General features: G+C 41.3%; 1 long non-coding RNA gene across 2 annotated transcripts; it reads left to right on the forward strand.

The window, feature by feature from the left end:
* Positions 1 to 517: 517 nt before the first annotated feature.
* LOC117086408 lies at positions 518 to 12,908 on the forward strand. 2 transcript variants are annotated; one of them, XR_004438327.1, is made up of 4 exons: positions 518 to 653; positions 6,544 to 6,603; positions 12,250 to 12,316; positions 12,717 to 12,908. It is a non-coding gene; the product is annotated as an uncharacterized LOC117086408 (long non-coding RNA). The 2 variants fall into 2 exon arrangements; XR_004438328.1 differs by lacking the exons at positions 12,250 to 12,316; positions 12,717 to 12,908 and adding an exon at positions 10,584 to 10,633.
* The last annotated feature ends 5,334 nt before the right edge of the window (positions 12,909 to 18,242 follow it).

Genomic DNA, 18,242 nt, shown 5'->3' on the forward strand with positions numbered 1-18,242 from the left:
CAATTGTATTATTCCACAGCTCTGAAGTGTCTATTTGAAGACCTAAAGCAGGTGAGGTTTTCGGCACAGATCCAGAGTTTAAAATTTGTGTAACATAACATAAGCCTACCTACAGTTTTATGAGAATTTCTGTTAAGCCTTTGGGAGTTTAGTCTGTATGCTGTCATCCTTCATTTTCAAGGAATACATTTTTTTAATGATGGTGTTTCCCATATATACGTCCCATCATCGGCATCATCTACCTTGAGTTATTTATAAGCTGCTGTCAAACTTTCAGAACTTTTCTGCTTCACGTGTATGTTCCAGCATACCACACTTGATTCTCTCCCCTCTCTCTCTCATTGTGGATGGAGAAAGCTTTAAGAGGCCCTTGGTGGGTTTGTGTGGTAGGAGAGAGCTTGTGGGAAGAAGTATGGATTGGGGAGTGGAGACATGGAAACAGTTCTGGCAAAGTGGCTTTGCACAGAGCTGCTCCATCCACGTGATACCTTAGCAGTCCAAGCTGCAGGAAGGGAAGGCTGGCCACATGCCAGCTGCTCACTGGGAAAGAGTGATGGCTCCTGTAAACTGGCAGCAGGAGTTTGTTCTGCCTCTTCAAAATGCTGTCAGGAGACTTCTTTGCCAATGAATGAATCCCTGGGCCACCGAAGCGGGTAAGTGGATTCACACATACACCTCTAGGTGAGAAGCATGGAAAAAAGGTTTCCTCTCCCCTGTACCTCGGAGACCTGGTCGTAGTTCTGATTTTACTAACAGCTAGCTGTGTGGGCCAAGGTAAAATTATTTGACATCTATGACTTCCAGTTATTTTGCTGTGAATAAAGAGGGGATCTGAGTAAAGAATGTCTCTGACTCTAAAATGCTGTGGGCCTGTAATCATCAGTGTACCTGGTAACCTCAATAAAAGTGAAAGTCTGGTGTGACAGCTCTTCTAGAACTTCTTTCGTCTAGTCATGTCTATAATCAGGCCAAGTCTTATAGTTTGTGGGATTGATACAAGATTCAGAATAACTGTGTGTCATCAGAAACAAAAGTTTGGAAAAGACATTTCCCCAAACTAAATTAAATATCACTGCTCGAAAATAATAAAATGCTATAGAAAGAAAATATCAACGCCACCACAAATCAACATTGGAGGAACAGCCCTAAAAAACATCTGGAAAATAGCATTAAGTTAACAAACCACTAGATAAAATGTTTGATTTCCCAGTCACTGATGTTATTAACTGCAAAAGCAGTTAAAAAGTTTTATGAGGAATAATATCTTGGCACTGACGAACAGCAAGAAACCCAGCTGTTTGCACTTGCTGTATAACAAGTGCCAATGCACATACTGTAATCCTCAGTCTGCTGAGCACTGCAATGGCAAACTGCACAATATGACAGAATGTTCCTGATTGGGCAAGAGTGACCAGGCTATTGGGACTCAGTAACAGGCAAATTCCTCCTTTTACTACAACAGCCCACTTCTAGGGCAACTTCCTTGTGAATTGTTGTTTCTTGCTATATATTCATTCATTTGCTTTTACTAGAAATTTGTATCATGGTCTGGAAAGAACTTCTATTTCCAGGCAAGAGTTCCTCTAAACCATTCCAGATGTTGGAAACATGAGACTGGCCTAAGAAGAGGAGAGGTGGGGATTTGAACATGAGCTATGTAGGTGACAGACAGAAAAGGAAAGGGCCCGTAGGTGAGTGGACATGAAGAGAGATAAACAGATAAAGATTCATGGGAATCCTTAAGCTCTCTACCTCAAAGTGCTAGGAGAATACCCATCCTGCAATTGAGATTTTGAAAGAGACTAAGATAAAGCTGGAAGACAAAGGAGAAAGGAAGGGTTCAGACATCCTGACATGTTATTTCCAGTGCTACTTAGGCACTCATTGAAATCAGCAATTCTTTAAAATTAAGAAGGAAAAGTCTAATCAACTTGGCTATCATTTCATTTGATGATTAATTGTTAAGCTTCTAGTGTGTATCAAGAAAAGTTCTAAGTATGGAAGGTGGTGCAGAATAATAATGAACAATAAAAAAAGGTCTGTTCCAAAAGATACATTATTTAGGCAATCTCCTGTATAAATGATCAATCACCATCTACAACAAGTGTTAAGAAAACAAAAAATATATATGTAGGAAGGGAGTTTCTTCTTTTTCTTCTATGCACATATTAGAAAAGATGGATAATAATCAAATAACAACGAAAATAAATATACAAGTGCAACTGTGATGAGTGCTACAAGGCGAGATAGATGGTTCTATGAGAAATAATCAGAATATTTGGCCTTGTCAGCAAGGTAAGGGATGGCTTCCTTGAGGAAGGGATATTTGAACTTTCATCTACAGGATAAGTGGAATTTCATTAGGTGAAAAAGGGGTGGTCTGTGCTGGAAACACGTGAGGGGAGGAGAAAAGACACACACACAGTACCTTTAAGGGCAAACAACCTTTATCCCACGTAAATGGCAATGCAGATATAATAAGAAAATGATATAATAAGCAAATGAATGTAATAAGCAAATTGCAATGGGGAGAGGAGAAGGGAAAATATATATATATATTTACACTCACGAGACTGTGAACGATTCACTACCTGACTGGGAAGCAACAGCCTGGGCTCCAGAGTCGGACACTTGTCCATGCACAGACGAGGAGAGCTCTCATGAAGCTTTGGTGTGGTCTGGGACCATAGCTCGTTTTGTAACGAGTTGTTTGGCATGAGGCCCAGTCACGAGGGCCCTTCGCGACTGGACTCAAGGAACACAAACAGGTCAACTTGTTTTTGCGATTGTCTGTTGTTTTTCAACAACTAACATATAAGACTAGACTGAAATAGAGATTTCTGTGAAACAGTGCTGGACGAATGCCTCAAGGGGCTCATGCAACCTGTTCCAGGACTTGGTGACCATTGTTTGTGTCTATGTTCGATTGAGTTCAAATTTAATGTTTACCTTTTCCTCCACAAGGGGCTGGATGGAGGTGGGGAAGAATTTTCTAGAAAAGAGTCTAAATAAATGGGCTAATCAAGGTGCTGCAAAGCCAGTGTTCAAGAATGGAGAGCACTGATATAGAGCCTGCTATAAACTGAAACTGGGGGGAAAATGTAGGAGCAAAATGTGCAGGCGTCCATAGGAGTTTTGTCTTTAACCTCAAAGCTTTAAAGGATTTTTTTTTTTGCTGAGGATAACAAGATCAGATTTGGCACTGAGAAGATCCCTCTGGCTGCGTTATGTAGAATGGATTACAGGATGCAGATAGACTACTCAGTAAATTATTTCTGTAGTCCAAGTGATAGAGGACGGCAGCTTGTACGAGGATGGTGGTGATGGTTGAGGAGATGGAGCTTTTGAGGAACTCTAAGGGAGTGTAAGGTAAGCATGTTAGGTCTATGACTGTAGAGTTGGCAGACAGCCCCAAAAGCCACATTTTTTATTCAAACAAGAATTTGCTTTGAATGAAAAAGGAAGACAATGAATGGCACTGTAAGAAACACAATCAAGGAAGCTTACCATATCCTTTCTTATTCATGTTACTTCCCAGTATTGGCCAACCACCTATGCTAAAAATGACACAGAAGGAAAGGGAAATATGGAAGAACTCATAGTTCTTTTTCTTTCAACCCTTCCTTCTTTTTCAGCAAGTTAAAAGTAGAGTGTTCATAAAATGTGCAGCTATCAAGAAGTGAAAAAAATAATTAATTTTGTGTGGCATTTCCACTCTTCTTTCAGAAACAAAATGCATATGCATGTATGAATTGTGTAATTTTGGTAATTCCACATCTGAGTTAAGTGCTTTTATATTTGCATTTGTTTGTTTGGTTATTATTTATGTAATTTTTAGAGACAAGGTCTTGCTCTGCTACTCATGCGGGAGTGCAGTGATGTGATCATGGCTCACTATAGCCTTAACCATCTGTGCTCAAAGATCTTCCTACCTCAGCCTCCCAAGTAGCTGGAACCACAGGCATGTGCCACCATGCCCAGCTAGCTTTTTTGTTTTTGTTTTTTTGTAGAGAGAAGGCTCTCATTCTTCTGCCCAGGCTGGTCTTGGACTCCTGGGCTCAAGCGATCCTCCCACTTCAGCCTCCCAAAGTGCAGAGATTACAGGCATGAGCCACCACAACTGGCCACACATATATTTAACTGACATTGCACAAAATAATGATAAACAGTAAATTCATGCTAATAAAAATTTGAATTTTTATTTATTTACAATGACACTAAATTCAAAGAGACACTGTAACAAGTTGAGAGAGACTGTAGAAGAAAAGGAAAAATGTATTTTAGTACTTTAGTGGCACTTTTGCCTTTCTCTTTTGAATAAGGCATTCAGCATTTTCGTCTTAGATGAAGATGATGTAACAGGCCCTGCACAATACATACCTTCCTAGGTTGTAGTTGGCTATTTATTTGCTCAATTCCCACGAGGCTGCCACAGCTGAAGATGTAAGCAAGATGGAAATGGCAAATAAAACCAAATGTGGATTTGGGTAAGGAGAGACTTGATTCACAATGGTTATTACAATGGGAGGAGTAGGACTATGGCAATAGGGAGAACACTCGGACCATGCAACCTACAAGTTTCTCGTTGATCCTCATGGGGAGATTAGCACATGGACATGTGCATGCACAGAGGAAAGACCATGTGAGGACACCACCATGAGAAGACAAGGCTTCTAATAGATGGAGGGCTATCTGCAAGCCAAGGAGAGAGGCCTCAGAAGAAATCAAATCTGCCCACACCTTGATCTGGAACTTCTAACCTCCAGAACCATGAGAAAATAAATCTGGGTTGTTTAAGCTACCCAGTCTGTGGTATTTTGTTATGACAGCCCTAGCAAATTAACAGTCTTCTTAGTTTTTAGATACTTTGTGTATTCCATACACAAGTCTTTGTCAGATAATATGTATTGCAAATATTTTCTACTGAACCGACTTGGCTTATTTTCTGAAAAGTATCACTTAAAGAATACATGTCTTTAATTTTCATAAAGTCAAATTATTCAGTTCTTCTATATTATGGTTTGTGGTTTTCTTTTTTCTTTTTTTTAAGACAGGATCTCACTCTGTCACCCAGGCTGGAGTGCAGTGGCACGATCACAGCTCACTGTAGCCTCAAATTCCTGGGCCCAAGAGATCCTGCCACCTCAGCCTCCTGAGTAGCTGGGACCACGGGTGTACACCACCACGCCTGGCTATTTTTGTTTTTTATTTTTGGCAGAGACAAGGTCCCACTATGCTGCCCAGGCTGGTATTGAACTCCTGAGCTGAAGTGATCCTCCCACCTCAGCCTCCAAAGTGCTAGGATTATAGGCATAAGCCACTGCGCCCAGCTGGTTTGTGCTTTTTTGTGGAGTCATTCCCAAGACACCTCTCTGCCTCATTATATCAACCAGGGATGAATAAAGAGACTAAAAACATGCCAGTTATATCAACAGCAAAGTTTAATATAAATAATTATTAAGTAGTAAATATGGCGAACGACTAAAAGAGATAAAAGAGGACTCTAAGGGGTATAGAAATAGCAACTGCAGATGGTGACTACTGCCTCTAAAGCCAATGGAGAATGCACGAAGAATAAAATGTTAAAATTTAGAGGGGGCAGGCCAGGCACAGTGGCTCACTCTTGTATTCCCCGCACTTTGGGAGACTGGGTGGGAGGACCGCTTGAACACAGGAGGTCGAGGCTGCAGTGAGCCATGATTGCGCCACTGCACTCCAGACTGAGTGACAGAGCAAGACCTTGTCTCAAAAAATAAATAAAAATAAAAATAAAAAATTTAGAAGGGGCATCTTTCCCAATAAGGCTGAGAGGCCTCTCAGAAGAGGTATGACTGCCACAGAAACATTCAGCCTGCTGGTGGCATGGAAACTTCTGGAGGATGGGAACCCAGCAGCCTACCCCTAGGTGACAGAAGAACTTGGTGAAGGGCACAGATCTCAGGAGGTTAACAGGACTCACTGACCACAGCTCTGGTCTCAAGATTTGAACTGGTTAGTTAAAAACACTCCAAGCAGGAGAGGAGAGGGGAGGGGAAAGAGGGGGGAACCCAGAGTGAAGAAGGAGCCAAATAGATAGAGGAAAAACAGAAAAGTGGGGAGTAATAGAATCTGAGAGTTGGGCATTTAATGCTGCTAAAATAATTATTGGCTGGGTGTGGTGGCTCATACCTGTAATCCCAGCACTTTGGGAGGCCAAGGCAGGTGGATCACAAGGTCAGGAGTTTGAGACCAGCCTGACCAATATGGTGAGACCCTGTCTCTACTAAAAATACAAAAATTAGCCAGGTGTGCTGGTGGACGCCTGTAGTCCCAGCTACTCGGGAGGCTGAGGCAGAGGAATGGCTTGAACCCAGGAAGTGGAGGTTGCAGTGAGCCGAGATTGTTCCACTGCACTCCAACCTGGGCGACAGAGCGAGACTCAGTCTCAAAAAAAAAAAAAAAAAGAAAGAAAGAAATTATCAGTCTTTTGTATTTGAGATTTCTTTCTTCTAGCCCACCTTCATTTAATTCTATTTAACCTTTTATCTTTCCATATCTGCCTAGATATTGTCTCATTGTCTCTTCTGGATGCTTTCTCAAACCTGCCGCCAGCCCCAACACATGGTTAGTACTCCTTTGGCTGCCAAACACCCTTGTGTTTACCCTTGTGATACAATCCTTGAAGTAAGAGACTATGTTCTATTTTGCATTCTATCTCTGGATCATAATATACTCCTCAGCATGTTGTTAGTATTTCAACATTTGATAATTTTTAAAAATCTGAATAAATCACTCTTTTCTCTGTCCCTTAGTCTTTTTACTTGTACTTTTGTCATGGAACTTATTAGGTATTACTATTTTTGTAAATTGTTTTCTCTCCCACAAAAACTGTTAGCTTCTACTAATCTTTGGATTCCTTTGATTGACAAGCACTGTGCATTGCACAAAGTAAGCATTTACTGATTATTTGCTGTATTAAATGTCACCAAACTCATAAAAGGTAATTATAATGTTGTAAAACTGATTTTCTGGTTGGCTTATAAACTGGCTTTGAAGATATTTTTAAAACAATTTTATCAGAAGGCATGCAAGAATCTTGGAGTATTGGTTTATACTCATTTGGCTGCAGGAAACAGAAACTCTATCAAGTTACAGGTTGAGTATTCATAACTTGAAAATCCCAAATCCTCCAAAATCCAAAACATTTTAAGCATCAACATGACTCTAAGGATGCTCAGTGCAGCATTTCGGATTTGAAACTTTTGTACTGGGGATACTCAACCTGCAGTTTAAATAGAAAGGAAGGAGCGTTTCTTACTATAAGGAGTAGGACTACAGCCGAGACTCTGGAATGGCCTGGAATCAGGCCCTTCATCACCGGCAGCAGTACTCTTTGTCATTCCTTTCTGCAAGTCCTCCACTCACAGTGATACTTCATTCAGTCTTTCATCCTTTCCCTCCTTTTCTTCACTGATATCAATGAATGGAATGACAAGGTGGAGGAGGGACATGCTGTTGGTAAGCATTCTGTCTGGTTGAAGATGGACCCCTACAACTCAAGAATTTACAGCTCCTCCATTTAAGACAGATTCCAAACTGAGACTGGATTATTTTATTCTCACTCCCAAGTTGAGAGCGAAGGAACTCTTATTTACCTTTTCAAAAATCAAAATTTTGTTTTTGTCAAGTGCCTACTCCTAGTCCAAGCAACAAGGGTCCAAGCAGGGTCTGTAGGGAAAGAATGGCTGTAACTATGAGAATCAGGGAGTAGATGGGGATAGGGAGGAAGGAAAATTCAGTGGAACTAGACAGAAGAATTGGAACCCAGGATCTCAGTTTTAAAAATATTTTTTAATCACCCATTCTCTTTTTCTCCCTACCCTCCTCTCTTACCTCTTCATTCCTTCCCTCTCTAGACACTCCCCTCCAGCAATGCAAGCTTATCTAATTATGTTCTTACTTAAGAAATTCCAGAGGCTAATTTTGAAACAAACTAGGTGTGGAGTCCCAACTGCAGCATCCTCCCACTTAGCAGGGGTCACAAACAATTAGTCCATCACCACTGGGCTGAAGTAAAGATGACGCCAAGCAGACCTCCAGAGAGAATTATGCAACCTAGCCATCTGAACAAAGACACACAGACCCCACATCCTGCACCACTCCCCCATGTCTCCCATACCAAATTTCCCTTTAAAACTCTATGATAAATTTTACAATTTAAGATGGTACTTTAGACAGCTAGTTCACTATCTTTCAGGTTTGCTGGCTCTCCGATTAAACCTGCTTTTCCTTCCACCAACCCTTGCCTCTCGTGTCTGGCTTTTCAGCTGTGAGCAGCCAAATCTGTGTCTGGTTACAGTATCCTAATAAGATATCCACTACACCAAGCTGCCTGGGTCAGAGGTTAAAAGGAAGAAACTAGGTCTTCCAGGAACCTATACAACTATAGGGCTGACCCTAAATTTGGTAGTAGGCAATTCAATGTAGGTAGAGCAGAGTCAGGTTTGACGTGTTTTGGCCGACACGAAGGGCTTAGGTCTCATTCGTGTACATATTAGATACAACTACCAATGGGGCTGAGGCTCCTTATATAGCTTGCTTAGTAGTAGCTTATCTATTGGTTGAGCCCAGACAACTTTAAAGGTATTGGGACTAAGAAAAAAAAATTTTTGTTTTGTTTTGTTTTTTTTTTGAGATGGAGTATCAGTCTGTTGCCCAGGCCGGAATGCAGTGGTGCAATCTCAGCTCACTGCAACCTCTGCCTCCTGGGTTCAAGCAGTTCTCCCTGCCTCAGCCTCTTGTGTAGCTGCGATTACAGGTGTCCACCACCACACCCAGCTAATTTTTGTATTTTTAGTAGTGACGGGATTTTGCCATGTTGGCCAGGCTGGTTTCGAACTCCTGACCTCAGGTGATCCACCCACCTTGGCTTCTCAAAGTGCTGGGATTACAGGCATGAGCAGGCAGAACTAAGAAAATATCGAAACTTATGATTTTATTTCGAGTGCTAGCACTGTATTAGTCCATTCTCACACTGTTATAAACACAAACCTGAGACTTGGTATTTATAAAGAAAAGAAGTTTAATTGGCTCATGGTTCTGTGGACTGTACTAGTGTCTGCTTCTGGGGTGGACTCAGGAAACTTACAATTATGATGGAAGATGAAGGGGAAGGAGGCACATCTTCACTTGGCAGAGCAGGAGAGACAGAGAGTGAAGGCGGAAGCACTCCACATTTTCAAACAACCAGATCTCATGAGAACTCACTCACTATTATGAGAACAGCAAGATGGAAATGTGCTCCCATGATCCAATCACCTCCCACCAGGTCCCTCTCCAACACTGGGGATTACAATTCAACATGAGATTTGGGTGGGAACATTGAGCCAAACCCTATCATGCACATCGCTAAAATAAGCATATCACTACCCAAGCTGATTGCTTTGAAAGGCAGCATTTATTTATGTGGCTATGTTCTGAGAAGTATGAATAAAATTAATTTCATTATATTATATCGCAATTCATACCATTTGTCCTATATTTATGGTAGGAGAAGATGACATTGAGCATGGTGTATACTTAATGTCTCATTTGTTTTACAAACTAAGAGGAGACAAAGGAAATTTACCCCCCAAATTACTGAACATTATACGATCTACTCTGCTGCTTTATTGTCACATGGTAACTACTTGCCTAGAATCATATGGATTTTTAAAATATTAACGCATAACTCACTGACCAGAACTGGTCCCGTGGTCCAACCTAATCACTATGTGCAATGCAGTCATGTGCTGACGGTGGAATCTAGTACAACACGGTAGCTGCAGTACCAATGCTTATTCTCTGCCACACACTTTCCCCCACCATGTCCTACCCTAACACTTTAAGGTTAAAATGCAGATAAAAATTTACCCAAATTTTAAAATAAAAAGAAATAGTACAGTGTTATCAGAACAGAGTAGATTATTTTTGTAATAAAGGTGGGATCTTATTCTGTTGCCCAGGCTGGTCTTGGACCACTGAGATCAAGTGATCCTCCCAGTTTAGCCTCCCAAAGTGGTGGGATTACAGATGTGAGCCAGCTCAGAAAGTAGATTCTTTTTATTTTATTTTATTATTTTAAGTTCCACGGCACATGTATGGGATGCGCAGGTTTTTTACATAGGTAAACATGTGCCACGGTGGTTTGCTGCACCTATCAACCCATCATCTAGGTACTAAGTCCAGCATGCATTAGCTATTCTTCCAGATGCTCTCCCTCACCCAACACCCCTGACAGGCCCCAGTGAGAAAGCAGATGCTTAATGTTGAAATTTTAGGTGTAGGACAAGGGGATTACAAGGATAAACAGAAATGGATGTAGATAGAGAGCTTCCTATACTCTCAAATGAGACGACTGCATAAACAGCTTTACTTAAGCAGGACCATGATGCTGCGACTGTTCAAAAAGTGTTACATGCTATGGAGTGAGGAGTTGAAGGATTCTAGCAGCATTAAAGAAAATGTTAATTTATTTGGTTTCATCTCATCCTAGTCAATAAGTCAACACATACAAATTGTTCCCCTTTTTGATTGCCTAGAAGTAAGCACTTTTATGTATTCAGTTTTTAGATTCCTATGCATTGCTTTCAAATCAATTGCATGAACGGAAAACTCTTCTCATTAATCACACTCCTCTCCATGCCAGTGAAGTCTCCTCAAGTCAGAGCACATCTACACATCGTCCACCAGATGGCGGTGGAAGCCCACCGACATTGTAGACCACGTAGGAAGAGCGTCCAAATGGAAAAGCGGGTTGGGGCTTTCTGGTCTGGTTTGTTTTGGGGTTTTTGTTGTTGTTGTTGTTTTTTATTTATTTGTTTGTTTGTTGGGGTTTTTTGGGTTTGTTGTTGTTGTCGTTGTTAAATTTTTAAGACGGAGTATCTCTCTGTCGCCCAGGCTGGAGTGCAGCAGTGAGATCCTGGCTCACTGCAACCTCCGCTTCCCAGGTTCAAGCGATTCTCCTGCCTCAGCCTCCCGAGTAGCTGGGACTACAGGCTCCCGCCACCACTCCCGGCTAATTTTTGTATTTTTAGTAGAGATGGGGGTTTCACCATATTGACCAGGTTGGTCTCGAACTCCTGACCTTGTAATCCGCCCACCTTGGCCTCCCAAAATCTGGGATTACAGCCATGAGCCACCACACCCGGCCTCTGGTCTGTTTTTAAAACTAATCATTTTGGGAGGCCGAGGCAGGAGAATTGCTTGAACCGGGGAGGCGGAGGTTGCAGGGAGCTGAGATTGCACCGCTGCACTCCAGCCTGGGCAACAGAGTGAGACTCCGTCTGAAAACAAAAACAAAGACAAAACTAATCATTAAAATGAAGAGGACTGTTGGATTTTAGAGCCTCAGATACAAGGCTTTTTTTAAACCTCCATTGTTGTTAATTATTAGAAAGATATGGCAATGACAATGTAATTTTAGTGATCTAATTAGATTATATTTTTTCTTTAAATTTTAAATTCTGAGTAATCTGTCCATTGAAGGTACTTGGCTGGGGAAGCAATTGAAAGTGTCATTCCTGGGTATGCTTGAAATCTCTCATGCTCTTCATGCCCAACTAAGATATATAAGAGAAAATCCTGTCAGTGGCCATCAGCAGCTGCTGGAGAATGCACCTTTATATCCAGATTCTGGAGTCTTTCAGGCAACCCTCCCTTCTTCCTCTTTGACTTCTGTTTCTCATGCAACTCACCAGGTTGGGATAATCATGTGTGTGGAGGAGATTCTCAATCTCTTTGAGTTTCAGATTTCTCATCTGTGGAATTAAAGTGTCTACTTTTTTGAGGAAATAATATATGAACATACATAGAACAATGTCTGGCACAGGCTAAATGTTCCAAAAATGCGAACAATTATTATTTTCTCCTCAGACTTTTACCTTATTTTGAAAGTAAGCAGGCTGGGCATGGTGGCTCATGCCTGTAATCTCAGCACTTTGGGAGGCCGAGGCGGGCAGATCACCTAAGGTCGGGAGTTCGAGACCAGCCTGACCAACATGGAGAAACCCCGTCTCTACTTGTGGGTGGAAAGCCACCCAGGTGCCGAGGCAAGAGACTGAAGGCACAAACTGTTCCAGTATAATAAAACAAAAATAATTAGAATACAAAAAGTTATAGTAAAAAATAAGATACAGATATGATTATATATGAATATTATCAATCATTAGTTGGTAGTGTTGCTCTTTGTTTTAATATTATCATAATCTCTGTCTTATAATCATATCCTAGAAAACACCAGGCCATGCAGAGTCAGGAGCTGAAGGGACATTGTGAGAAGTGACCAAAAGACAAGAGTGTGAGCCCTCTGTCATGCCGGGATAAGGGCTACTTGAGGGCTCCTTGGTCTAGCGGTAACGTCAATGCCTGGGAAGGCACTCGTTACTTAGACCGGGAAAGGGAGTCTCCCTTTCCCCGGGGGAGTTAGAGAACACTCTGCTCCACCAACTCCTGTGGGAGGCCTGACATTAGCCAGGCCTGCCTGCAGTCATCGGGGGCTGAAACGTCTCCCTGTGGTGCTGTGCTTCAGTGATCACGCTCCTTGTCCACTTTCATGTTCCGCTTGCACATCTGGCACCTCCTTTTAAGTTCTTAAAAGATAGCAGTAACAAAATCAGTGAAAGTATTAAAGTCTTCGATCTTTCTGATAAGTGCACAGAAGAAATGCTGACGTATACTGTCCTCCCTCTCTGCTTCAGCTATCACAAAGGGAAAGGCCCCGTCAACGTGGACACGTGACTTGCTTGACCTTATCAATCATTTGAGATGACTCACACTCCTTACCCTGCCCCCTTGCCTTGTATACAATAAATAGCAGCAGGTGCAGGCATTGGGGGCCACTACCAGACTGAGCACTGGTGGTCGTGGTCCCCTGGGCCCAGCTGTGTTTCCTTCTATCTCTTTGTCTCGTGTCTTTATTTTTCTACTCTCTCTCGTCTCCACACCCAAAGAAAAACCCCACAGGCCCTGTAGGGCTGGACCCTACACTACTAAAAATACAAAATTAGCCGGGCATAGTGCATGCCTGTAATCCCAACTATTTCTGAGGCTGAGGCAGGAGAATCACTTGAACCCGGGAAGTGGAGGTTGCCGTGAGCTGAGATCAAGCCATTACACTCCAACCTGGGCTATAAGAGCAAAACTCTATTTCAAAAAGAAGAAAAAGAAAAAGAAAAAAGAAACTATAGGGCATTAATTATAGTAACTTGTATATAGTTTTATCATTTGTGCCAAATGATCATGTAACAAAATTCTGACTGCATATTGTGTATTATGTGTGTGTGTGCACATTAACTATCAAAATGTCTATATTTTGTATCTACAACAAACTCATATATTGGCAGCAACTACAGTGCTATTGGCCAATTACAACAACAACATGAAACACAGACACCGAGAGAAGAAATGTTATGTAAACCCAGAGTGTGAGCATCTCAGAGCACATATTTTCCAAATGTCAGTTAACAGGGAAAACTCATAGATACCACAACCAGTGACTTTCCCTCCCTGCCCTGAATTATGGTGAAAGTGTATGAATTATATGACCTGTTTTCAGCTATACAATTTAGAGCTCCACTGGAGTTCTGTGGAAGACCAAGTGAGGAGCTTTCAGTTTTGGAAAGTAGACACTCATATGACATAAATCGCCTAGATTCAGGAAAAAGAACAGCTAGGCAGTTTGTACAATTTACAACTCAGGTGCCATGTGATATCATTTCTGTGGGGATTCTCATTCCAAGATAATGAGACTGATGTTAATAAACAATCGAGATTTTTATTGAGTTTCCTTAAAGGTGTAACACAGAGGTCTCTCCCAGAAAAATAGAAAGTAAAACTTCCTACAATACTTCTCTATATCTCTCCTCTCTCCAAAGTTCCCTACTCATGATAGCTGCTAAAATCCTCCTTCTCCTCTTTCTTTTTTTTTTTTTTTTTGAGGCGGAGTCTCGCTCTGTCGCCTGGACTGGAGTGCAGTGGCCAGATCTCAGCTCACTGCAAGCTCCGCCTCCCGGGTTTAAGCCATTCTCCTGCCTCAGCCTCCACAGTAGCTGGGACTACAGGCGCCCGCCACCTCTCCCGGCTAGTTTTTTTTTTTTGTATTTTTAGTAGAGACGGGGTTTCACCGTGTTAGCCAGGATGGTCTCGATCTCCTGACCTCGTGATCCGCCCGTCTCGGCCTCCCAAAGTGCTGGGATTACAGGCTTGAGCCACCGCGCCCGGCCATCCTTCTCCTCTTTCAATCTCCCAGTCCTTCCATGTTGTTATCTCACAGTTTTCTTTCTGCCCTGTTCACTACCCTCTTCCCACATGGTGTAAAAGTGAGAAGTTTTTCTTGTACCCCTGCACCAACCATACATAGAAGACAGCTAAAGCCCTCCCAGTTCTCTCTCTCTTCTTGGCAAGAAGCATGTGGCATCCCCTACAAAGTATATTTCTCTCCTCCTGAATGTTTTTTGCATGAGACATTTTCTTACAGAGAAATTCTGGGGACTAATATTCTCTACTTTGTTTTATGTATACAAAACAGAGTATATAACATATATATAACAAAGATGTGCTGGGTGCGGTGGCTCACGCCTGTAATCCCAGCACTTTGGGAGGCCGAGGCAGGCGGATCACCTGAGGTCAAGAGTTCGAGACCAGCCTCAACGTAGAGAAACCCCGTCTTTACTGAAAATACAAAAAATTACCCGGGCGTGGTGGTGCGTGCCTGTAATCCCAGCTACTCGGGAGGCTGAGACAGGAGAATTGCTTGAACCTGGGAGGCAGAGGCTGCGGTGAGCCAAGATCGCACCATTGCATTCCAGCCTGGGCAACAAGCGTGAAACTCCGTCTCAAAAAAAAAAAAAAAAAAAGGATGGATATATAAAGCCATATATATATATACACACACACATATCTGGCTTATTGCTGCCTCGACCACCTAAGCTCAAGCAATCCTCCCACCTCAGCTTCCTGAGCAGCTAGGACTACAAGGCTGTGTCACGATGCCTGGCTAATTTCTAAATTTTTTTGTAGAGATGGGGTCTCTCTATGCTGCCCAGGCTGATCTCAAACTCCTGGACTCAAATGATCCTCCTGCCTTGGCCTCCCAAAGTCCTGGGATTATAGGCATGAGCCACCACACCTGCCCCTTCTACTCTGTTGTATTTAGAAGGAGAGAATCTTATGGGAGAAATTCCTGTTTTAACTTGTTTTAATCTATTACATAGAAACTGTCTACAGGACTATACTAGATTTCTACTTTTCATCAGTGAAGAAGAAAGTTGTTATAAGGAAAAAACATTTTGTGTTTTTTTTTTTGAGATGGACTCTCACTCTGTTGCTACACTGGAGTGCAGTGGCACAATCTCAGCTCACTGCAACTTCTGCCTCCTGGGTTCAAGCAATTCTCCTGCCTCAGCTTCCTGAGTAGCTGGGACTACAGGCGTGCCACCACTCCCAGCTAATTTTTGTATTTTTAGTACAGACAGAGTTTCACCACGTTGGACAGGATGGTCTTGATCTCTAGATCTTGTGATCCACCCGCCTCAGCCTCCCAAAGTGCTGGGATTACAGGCGTAAGCCACTGTGCCCGGCCGGAAAAACCTTTTTGAACGAGATCATGAATCAACAAAATAAAGAAAATAAACTTCAATCCTTGGATACAATACAGAGAAAAGGAAGGACCCCACAGGAAGGGTGCTTATACCAGAGTTAAAGTTGGATATGGCTTTAAAAGCTTTAAGGACATTGATACAAGTTTTTATAATTATGGAACATATCAAACTACATGAGATCCAAGTATCAAATAGAATCACAGGTTAGATATAGAATCTGGAGTTGGGGGAAAGTTTAGGGAGCATATAGTGGAATTTTCCTCCCAATGTGGGAATAGCTCTTCCAGAAATCCCAGCACAAGTACATCCACCTTGTGCTTGAACATATCTCATATATCAAAATTCAACTAGTGTTTCCTTGTTCTGCCATCTGAAGCAACAGCCTTGATCAATCTTCAGTAGATAACTTTATAAATATTTTAAGAAATTTATCATTTTTCATGATCTTTTCTCTAACCCAAATCCCCCAATTCCTTAGTATTTCTTACATCACAAGCATTTTTTAATTGTATTTTTAATGGGCACAAAAATACATTTAGATAGGAATAAGTTCTAGTGTTTGATGGCATAGCAGAGTGCAAAATAGTTAAAAATAACTTATTGTATATTTAAGAAGCTAGAAGAAAGATTTGGAATGTTCCCAACACAAAGAAATGATAAATATTTGAGATGATTAATATCCCAATTACCCTGATTTGATCACTACACATTGTATACCTACATCGAAATAGTACACATACCCCAGAAATATGTATGCTTAATATGACCAAATAGGATGTATCAATTTAAAAATTAACAAAAATTTATTTTTAATAGACAGATAATTGGATATATTTATGGGGTACCATATGATGTTTTGATATCTGTTTACATTTTGGAATGGTTAAATTAATGAACAAATCCATTATTTCACATACTTTTTTGTGTGGTGAAAACATTTAAAATCTACTGTTTTACAATTTTGAAATATAAAATGTGTTATTATTTATTATAGTCATAATTCTGTGCAATAGATCACTAAAGCTTATTCCTCCTAACTGAAACTTTGTACTTTTTGATCAACATCTTCCCATTCCAGCCTGGGCAACTTAGTGAGATCCCATTTCTACAAAAATACTCTTAAATATTAGTCAGGGGAGGTGGCATACACCTGTAGTCCTAGCTACTCTGGAGGCTGAGGTGGGGAGATCACTTGACCCCATGAGTTCCAGACTGTAGTCAGCTAGGATAGCACAACCACACTCCAGACTGGGAAGTGTGTATATTTCACATTTTCTTTTTTTCTTTCTTTTTGTTTTTGTATTTGCTTTTTTTAAGAGACAGGATCTCACTCTGTTGCCCAAGCTGGAGTACAATGGTGCAATCCTAGCTCGCTGCATCCTTAAACTGCTGTGCTCAAGGAATCCTCCTACCTCAGCCTCCCAAAGTGCTGGAATTACAGGTGTGAGCCACCTTTCCCTGGCCCACATTTTCTTTTTCTATTTATCTGATTCACCAAGATTGGTTCCATATGTTATTTATTATGAACAGTGCTACGGTGAATATAGCAATGCAGATATCTCTTGGACATAATGATTTTCATTCCTTTGGAGACATACCCAGAAGTGAGATTGTTGGATCATACAGCAACTCTACTTTTAGTTTTTTGTAGAAACTCCATAGTTTTCCATGATTCCTACCAACAGTGCATGAGTTCCCTTTTCTCCACACCTTCACCAACACTATCTTTTGTCTTTTTGATAAAAGCCATTCTGACAGGTATGTGGTGATATCTCATTGTGGTTTGAATTTGCATTTCCCTGATGATTAGTGATGATGAGCATCTTTTCACATATCTGTTGGCCATTCTTATGTCTTTTGAGAAATGTCTGTTTAGGTTCTTTGCCCATTTTTTGATTGGGTTATATGTTTTCTTGCTATTGAATTGTTTAAGTTCCTTATATATTTTGAATATTATCCCCTTCTCAGATGTATGCTTTGCAAATAGTTTTTACTCCCAATCTGTAGGTTATCTCTTTATTGTTTCCTTTCTTGTGCAAAAGGTTTTTAGTTTGATACAATCTCATTTGTTAATTTTTGCTTTTGTTGCCCGTGATTTTCATATTCAAGAAATCTTTGTCCAGACAAATATCATGGAGCTTCCCCCCTATGTTTTCTTCCATTAGTTTTATAGTTTCAGGTCTTTAAGTCTTTCGTCCATTTTGAGTTGATTTTTGTATATGGTATACCACAAACTTTGTAAACACCCTGCCATCATAGTGGTGCTCTGACTTATCAATATTCTTTTTTAAAAGTGTGTCCTTTTTAACTGAATTAGTATGCTCAACTATTTATTTATTTATTTATTTAGAGACAGAGTCTCTGCTGCCCAGGCTGGAGTGTGCAAGTGGCTCAATTATGGCTCACTGCAGGCTCGAACTCCTAGGCTCAAGTGATCCTCCTGCCTCAGCCTGCTGAGTAGCTAGGACCACAGGCACACGCCACCACACCTGGCTAATTTTTTTTTTTTTTTTTTTTTTTTTTTTTTTTGAGACGGAGTCTCACTCTGTCGCGGGGCTGGAGTGCAGTGGCCGGATCTCAGCTCATTGCAAGCTCCGCCTTCCAGGTTCACGCCATTCTCCTGCC

Source organism: Trachypithecus francoisi, unplaced genomic scaffold (assembly GCF_009764315.1).
Source record: "Trachypithecus francoisi isolate TF-2019V2 unplaced genomic scaffold, Tfra_2.0 Lachesis_group1, whole genome shotgun sequence".
Classification (NCBI taxonomy): Eukaryota; Metazoa; Chordata; class Mammalia; order Primates; family Cercopithecidae; genus Trachypithecus; species Trachypithecus francoisi.